This window comes from Lathyrus oleraceus, chromosome 3, assembly GCF_024323335.1.
Source record: "Lathyrus oleraceus cultivar Zhongwan6 chromosome 3, CAAS_Psat_ZW6_1.0, whole genome shotgun sequence".
Classification (NCBI taxonomy): Eukaryota; Viridiplantae; Streptophyta; class Magnoliopsida; order Fabales; family Fabaceae; genus Lathyrus; species Lathyrus oleraceus.
In genome coordinates this window covers 31,997,465-32,004,909 of record NC_066581.1, presented here as the reverse complement: position 1 = coordinate 32,004,909, position 7,445 = coordinate 31,997,465, and the positions used below count along the sequence as shown (strand labels likewise).

At 37.5% G+C, this 7,445-nt stretch overlaps 2 long non-coding RNA genes across 4 annotated transcripts; one reads left to right on the top strand and one right to left on the bottom strand.

The window, feature by feature from the left end:
* Positions 1–1,655: 1,655 nt before the first annotated feature.
* LOC127128893 (uncharacterized) lies at positions 1,656–3,833 on the top strand. Of its 2 annotated transcripts, XR_007806078.1 has the most exons (5): positions 1,656–2,098; positions 2,242–2,348; positions 2,455–2,849; positions 2,937–3,199; positions 3,302–3,833. It is a non-coding gene; the product is annotated as an uncharacterized LOC127128893 (long non-coding RNA). The 2 variants fall into 2 exon arrangements; XR_007806077.1 differs by having other exon boundaries at positions 1,663–2,098; positions 2,937–3,833.
* A 144-nt stretch (positions 3,834–3,977) lies between these two features.
* On the bottom strand, positions 3,978–5,919 carry LOC127128892 (uncharacterized). Of its 2 annotated transcripts, XR_007806076.1 has the most exons (5): positions 5,593–5,919; positions 5,343–5,449; positions 5,083–5,236; positions 4,842–4,991; positions 3,978–4,753 (listed from the first exon to the last, which is right to left on the bottom strand). It is a non-coding gene; the product is annotated as an uncharacterized LOC127128892 (long non-coding RNA). The 2 variants fall into 2 exon arrangements; XR_007806075.1 differs by having other exon boundaries at positions 3,979–4,753; positions 4,842–5,236.
* Positions 5,920–7,445: the final 1,526 nt, after the last annotated feature.

Sequence of the window (7,445 nt, the reverse complement as noted above, 5' to 3'; positions counted from 1 at the left end):
AATCGAGTCTTAGGCAGTTACCTCTTTGCAATAGAACGAACTACATGCCACAAGATCGGAGACGCTCGGAAAGGTCTAAAGATGGGGAAGGTCTTCCCTAGAGTTGTCATGCAATATGTACTTAGGTGTTAAGATTTACAAATCTACATTCGGAAAAGCGTCATCTATCTCTACTCAACAATCGTGGCCGAAACATTATTTTGTATCAAGAAAGGTTTTTTGATTGGTCGCACGACGGCGAGAAAAAGAGTTTGATTGGTTGGATGTGCTTCGAGTGATGGCGAGAACCAGGATTGGCGAGATATACATCTCGAATCCTAGCCTCAGGAGTGCATGGTATACACCATGTTCCATTTCCATCTTTATTTGCAAAAGTGTTTAATAGAGAATTAAGTGTTTTGAATTTGATTGAGAAAGGGTTTGGAGAAACCACATTGACAATTTTAGGCGATGGCGAGAGTTAAGATTGGCGAGGCATACGTCTCGAATCTTAACCTCAGGAGTGCATGGTATACACCATGTTCCATTTCCACCTTTATTGAAAAAGTGTTAAATAAGAATTAGGTATTTTGAGTTTTTGTTGTGAAAATGACTTGACCTATATCAAGTATTGATGGACGTTTGAGAAAGATTTGAATGAGTGTTTGATAGAGCAAAGTGGATAAATTGGATGATGGCGAGAGCTAGGATTGGCGAGATATACATCTCGAATCCTAGTCTCAGGAGTGCGTGGTATACACCACGTTCCACTTCCACCTTTATTGAAAGAGTCTTGACTTATGAATTAATATTTTTTGAGTTTTTATTAGAGAAAATGGCTTGACGTTGAATCAAGCATTTGATGAAAGTTTGAAAGAAAAGGAATAGAATAGGAGGGCGAAATGAATTGATTTGCTTATTGAGAAAACACTCGACGTTGGATCGAGTCTTATTTTTTTATCTTTTGGAAATGGTTGATTTTACTCTTGTGTTAGTAGCTAACTAAATAATCAAGCAAATAAAGAAATGAAAAGCAGTAGAATTATTACACATCGAGGGAGTGGGGTACATTTTGTCAAATGGGGATTCAAAGTATTGGAATAATTAAATCGGGTCCAATCAACAAATAATGCATGAGTGTAAGTGCAAGAGAACCGACTCATTGTAAGAAAGCCCAAGAGTAAGCTATGTGAGGTTGATGGCGATGCTTAAAAAGCAATCGACTTACAAAGGTGTGGAATGTGGGCTCGATATTAAATCGAGAAAAATATGATTTTAATAGTTTTAAAATGGTTTTGAATGAATGATGAAATTAAAAGAAAAAAATTTTGCATTATTAACAAATGAAACTATGAGTATAATAAAGGCATAAACATAAAAAAGAAATGAAAATTCTAAAAGAAAATAAAATAGCTAAAAGAAAATAACATAGCTAAAAGAAATAAAATGCCAAAAAAAAATGCTACACATGAGTATTGAACCCTCTCCACTTAAGATTATGAAACTACCCTCTCTCCACTAGGCCATTTATCATTAGTTATTATCTTAATGCTATTTTAGATATGTAAACCAAGATATATTAGACATTAGAATAAGAACTAAGATAAAAAAGTCTGTTGGACTACCAGGAAAATGAATAAAAATCAAACCCAGCCGCCTGGCTGTTGGGTTCACAAGGTTAGGATTTGGGAACACTAAAATAGCATTTAACTAAAAACTAGTACCAATAAACCACAGTTAATGACCACTTAAAAAACTAAACGTTCACTTAAAGGGATTTAAAAGTCTGCTTAAAAAAAGGGATAAAGAGTTGAATAAATAAATAAATAAAAAGAAAAAGGTGAGGATGCAGACAGAACTCAATCGTCCTTCTCTCTCTATCTCGCGCTCCTCCCTCACCGTCAACCTTCGCTCACTTCTCTCAACCTCTCCGCGACAACCTCTCCACGAATCTCTCTCACACTCTCAACCTCAACGAATCTCTCAATCGCATCTTTCTCGATCTCGTTCCCAATCAAACTCCGATGCTCAACAACGCTAAACAAAAGACAAGCATAAATCCACGGTTTCAAAGAGACATCAAGCAGGAATCTCACCTTTGGCGATGACAATGAATCAGGTGAGCTCGAGTCTTCCTCCTCCTCTCTTCCGATACTGGTTCTTACTTTTATTTTTGGGATTAGGGTTTCTCCTTTTTTGAAACTTTTCTCGCCGTTAATTCTCTGTTCGTTCTCACTGATCTTTTCTTTTTTATGCTCACAGATTAGGGTTTTCAATTGGTGTCTTGGATTCAAAAGAGGCGTTCCTGCAAAACACTTTTTTTGTGCTCAGTATCGGATTGGTCCCTTTGATGTTTGGATTTGGAACAGGTAATCTGAGCATGTGCTTTCTCCTTTGTTTTTGTCTCTATGCCAAATTGGGATATTTTCTGGATTTCTGCATCTTTTACTAATTAATTTGTGTTTTTTACTGCAGTGAAAATTGAAGCATTGGTTTCGGTTCTCACGACCTTGTTGGTGTACTCGGTTTTGGGTTCTTTATGATTTCAGTTTGGATGTGTGAGGATGGTGTGCCGATACGCTAATCAACATGAAGTTCTTCATGACATTTAACCGGTCAATTAAGCCAGGTGTGATTAAACACAAGATTGCACGCTGCTGCTGTGGATTAGCATTCCTCTGCTGTTGGTGTTGTAACCGAGCCAGTTTCATCTTTGTTAGCATATCCGTATCAGCACGAGGAAAAGGAGGACCACCTGCTTGAAGGGGTGATCCAACATTTGATACTAACCCCCGACAGGATTTGAAAGGCCGTCCTTACCTACGCCCATATTCCTATTGTTCAGTAGCATTCTGAGTCTTCTACTTATTGTAATCAATTTTGTATGCTTTTCATCTCCATGTGTTCCTTTTTACTTGCATGACATGATTGAATGACTGTCTTGATTGTGTCAACAGGATGCAGACAACAGCTAACACATACTCCAGCCATCGCCCCAGAAAAAGCATGTTCTTGCTTGGCGAGGGAATGGAAAGCCTGCTTATGATTCGCAGAGAAGATCTGATCCTTACGTTCATTATCACTTATATATGATAAACGCCTTCTTTGGATTTCCATTAATTCAATATCATCAATCTTATATTGGCACTGCACAAAACCACTGTCACAGGTAGCTAAAGAGCTGTTAATATGATAATCTGCATAGGTACTAGAAGATAAGGTATGAAAGGCACCAATTCCCTCTGATTATCCGGCACAGCTTGAAGAAAATAGTCCAAACACAGTGGGTTAACTTTGTTTGTGATTGGAACTGCATCATTAGATAACGATGAAGCTTCATGTATTACTACATCAGGATTGGATACATCGCTTTCATTAGCCAATGAAGTGGTAGTCGTGTCTATTGAAATGCAGTCCCTGGCAACCGAAGAATTACTTTCCAGATTCTCCAGCTCAGTATCTTTACTCCCAAGTTCCTTTTCATTAATATTCATTTGAATTTTTATCATGCGCCTGCAAAACTCTCTCGAATAAAGAATGAATATAATCTTGGTTTCCATAAGCAGATTTAAGAATCAACATCTTTTGTGTTACCGTAGGGAAATCCAATTTTTCCTGCAAAACTTGTGAACTGAAGCAAGTAGCGCTCGGATTAACAGGATAATACTTAGTTGTATTTGAAGTAACCACACCATTTTTTCTGAGGAACACAACTGATAATTTTATCTTTTGTGAATCCTTTTCCATCATCTCGGTTCACATTTTCCTTCTGGTGTAAAAAAGAAAGTGGCCGACTAGCGGAATCCCATAACTGGCAAATTGCGGAAATGAGCTGAGGTGTTGTCCTGGTGTTATTTGGTGTTACCACGGTACAAAATAACACCAGGACAACACCTTAGCTCATTTCCGCAATTTTCCAGTTATGGGATTCCTCTAGTCGGCCACTTTCTTTTTTACACCAGAAGGAAAATGTGAACCGAGATGATGGAAAAGGATTAACAAAAGATAAAATTATCAGTTGCGTTCCTCAGAAAAAATGGTGTGGTTACTTCAAATACAACTAAGTATTATTCTGTTAATCCGAGCGCTACTTGCTTCAGTTCACAAGTTTTGTAGGAAAAATTGGATTTCCCTACGGTAACACAGAAGATGTTGATTCTTAAATCTGCTTATGGAAACCAAGATTATATTCATTCTTTATTCGAGAGAGTTTTGCAGGCGCATGATAAAAATTCAAATGAATATTAATGAAAAGGAACTTGGGAGTAAAGATACTGAGCTGGAGAATCTGGAAAGTAATTCTTCGGTTGCCAGGGACTGCATTTCAATAGACACGACTACCACTTCATTGGCTAATGAAAGCGATGTATCCAATCCTGATGTAGTAATACATGAAGCTTCATCGTTATCTAATGATGCAGTTCCAATCACAAACAAAGTTAACCCACTGTGTTCGGACTATTTTCTTCAAGCTGTGCCGGATAATCAGAGGGAATTGGTGCCTTTCATACCTTATCTTCTAGTACCTATGCAGATTATCATATTAACAGCTCTTTAGCTACCTGTGACAGTGGTTTTGTGCAGTGCCAATATAAGATTGATGATATTGAATTAATGGAAATCCAAAGAAGGCGTTTATCATATATAAGTGATAATGAACGTAAGGATCAGATCTTCTCTGCGAATCATAAGCAGGCTTTCCATTCCCTCGCCAAGCAAGAACATGCTTTTTCTGGGGCGATGGCTGGAGTATGTGTTAGCTGTTGTCTGCATCCTGTTGACACAATCAAGACAGTCATTCAATCATGTCATGCAAGTAAAAAAGGAACACATGGAGATGAAAAGCATACAAAATTGATTACAATAAGTAGAAGACTCAGAATGCTACTGAACAATAGGAATATGGGCGTAGGTAAGGACGGCCTTTCAAATCCTGTCGGGGGTTAGTATCAAATGTTGGATCACCCCTTCAAGCAGGTGGTCCTCCTTTTCCTCGTGCTGATACGGATATGCTAACAAAGATGAAACTGGCTCGGTTACAACACCAACAACAGAGGAATGCTAATCCACAGCAGCAGCGTGCAATCTTGTGTTTAATCACACCTGGCTTAATTGACCGGTTAAATGTCATGAAGAACTTCATGTTGATTAGCGTATCGGCACACCATCCTCACACATCCAAACTGAAATCACAAAGAACCCAAAACCGAGTACACCAACAAGGCCGTGAGAACCGAAACCAATGCTTCAATTTTCACTGCAGTAAAAAACACAAATTAATTAGTAAAAGATGCAGAAATCCAGAAAATATCCCAATTCGGCATAGAGACAAAAACAAAGGAGAAAGCACATGCTCAGATTACCTGTTCCAAATCCAAACATCAAAGGGACCAATCCGATACTGAGCACAAAAAAAGTGTTTTGCAGGAACGCCTCTTTTGAATCCAAGACACCAATTGAAAACCCTAATCTGTGAGCATAAAAAAGAAAAGATCAGTGAGAACGAACAAAGAATTAACGGCGAGAAAAGTTTCAAAAAAGGAGAAACCCTAATCCCAAAAATCAAAGTAAGAACCAGTATCGGAAGAGAGGAGGAGGAAGACTCGAGCTCACCTGATTCATTGTCATCGCCAAAGGTGAGATTCCTGCTTGATGTCTCTTTGAAACCGTGGATTTATGCTTGTCTTTTGTTTAGCGTTGTTGAGCATCGGAGTTTGATTGGGAACGAGATCAAGAAATATGCGATTGAGAGATCTGTTGAGGTTGAGAGTGTGAGAGAGATTCGTGGAGAGGTTGTCGCGGAGAGGTTGAGAGAAGTGAGCGAAGGTTGACGGTGAGGGAGGAGCGCGAGATAGAGAGAGAAGGACGATTGAGTTCTGTCTGCATCCTCACCTTTTTCTTTTTATTTATTTATTTATTCAACTCTTTATCCCTTTTTTTAAGAAGACTTTTAAATCACTTTAAGTGAACGTTTAGTTTTTTAAGTGGTCATTAACTGTGGTTTATTGGTACTAGTTTTTAGTTAAATGCTATTTTAGTGTTCCCAAATCCTAACCTTGTGAACCCAACAGCCAGGCGGCTGGGTTTGATTTTTATTCATTTTCCTGGTAGTCCAACAGACTTTTTTATCTTAGTTCTTATTCTAATGTCTAATATATCTTGGTTTACATATCTAAAATAGCATTAAGATAATAACTAATGATAAATGGCCTAGTGGAGAGAGGGTAGTTTCATAATCTTAAGTGGAGAGGGTTTAATACTCATGTGTAGCATTTTTTTTTGGAATTTTATTTCTTTTAGCTATGTTATTTTCTTTTAGCTATTTTATTTTCTTTTAGAATTTTCATTTCTTTTTTATGTTTATGCCTTTATTATACTCATAGTTTCATTTGTTAATAATGCAAATTTGTTTTCTTTTAATTTCATCATTCATTCAAAACCATTTTAAAACTATTAAAATCATATTTTTCTCGATTTAATATCGAGCCCATTTTCCACACCTTTGTAAGTCGATTGCTTTTTAAGCATCGCCATCAACCTCACATAGCTTACTCTTGGGCTTTCTTACAATGAGCCGGTTCTCTTGCACTTACACTCATGCATTATTTGTTGATTGGACCCGATTTAATTATTCCAATACTTTGAATCCCCATTTGACAAAATGTACCCCACTCCCTCGATGTGTAATAATTCTACTGCTTTTCATTTCTTTATTTGCTTGACTGTTTAGTTAGCTACTAACACAAGAGTAAAATCAACCATTTCCAAAAGATAAAAAAATAAGACTCGATCCAACGTCGAGTGTTTTCTCAATAAGCAAATCAATTCATTTCGCCCTCCTATTCTATTCCTTTTCTTTCAAACTTTCATCAAATGCTTGATTCAACGTCAAGCCATTTTCTCTAATAAAAACTCAAAAAATATTAATTCATAAGTCAAGACTTTTTCAATAAAGGTGGAAGTGGAACGTGGTGTATACCACGCACTCATGAGACTAGGATTCGAGATGTATATCTCGCCAATCCTAGCTCTCGCCATCATCCAATTTATCCACTTTGCTCTATCAAACACTCATTCAAATCTTTCTCAAACGTCCATCAATACTTGATCTAGGTCAAGTCATTTTCACAACAAAAACTCAAAATACCTAATTCTTATTTAACACTTTTTCAATAAAGGTGGAAATGGAACATGGTGTATACCATGCACTCCTGAGGTTAAGATTCGAGACGTATGCCTCGCCAATCTTAACTCTCGCCATCGCCTAAAATTGTCAATGCGGTTTCTCCAAACCCTTTCTCAATCAAATTCAAAACACTTAATTCTCTATTAAACACTTTTGCAAATAAAGATGGAAATGGAACATGGTGTATACCATGCACTCCTGAGGCTAGGATTCGAGATGTATATCTCGCCAATCCTGGTTCTCGCCATCACTCGAAGCACATCCAACCAATCAAACTCTT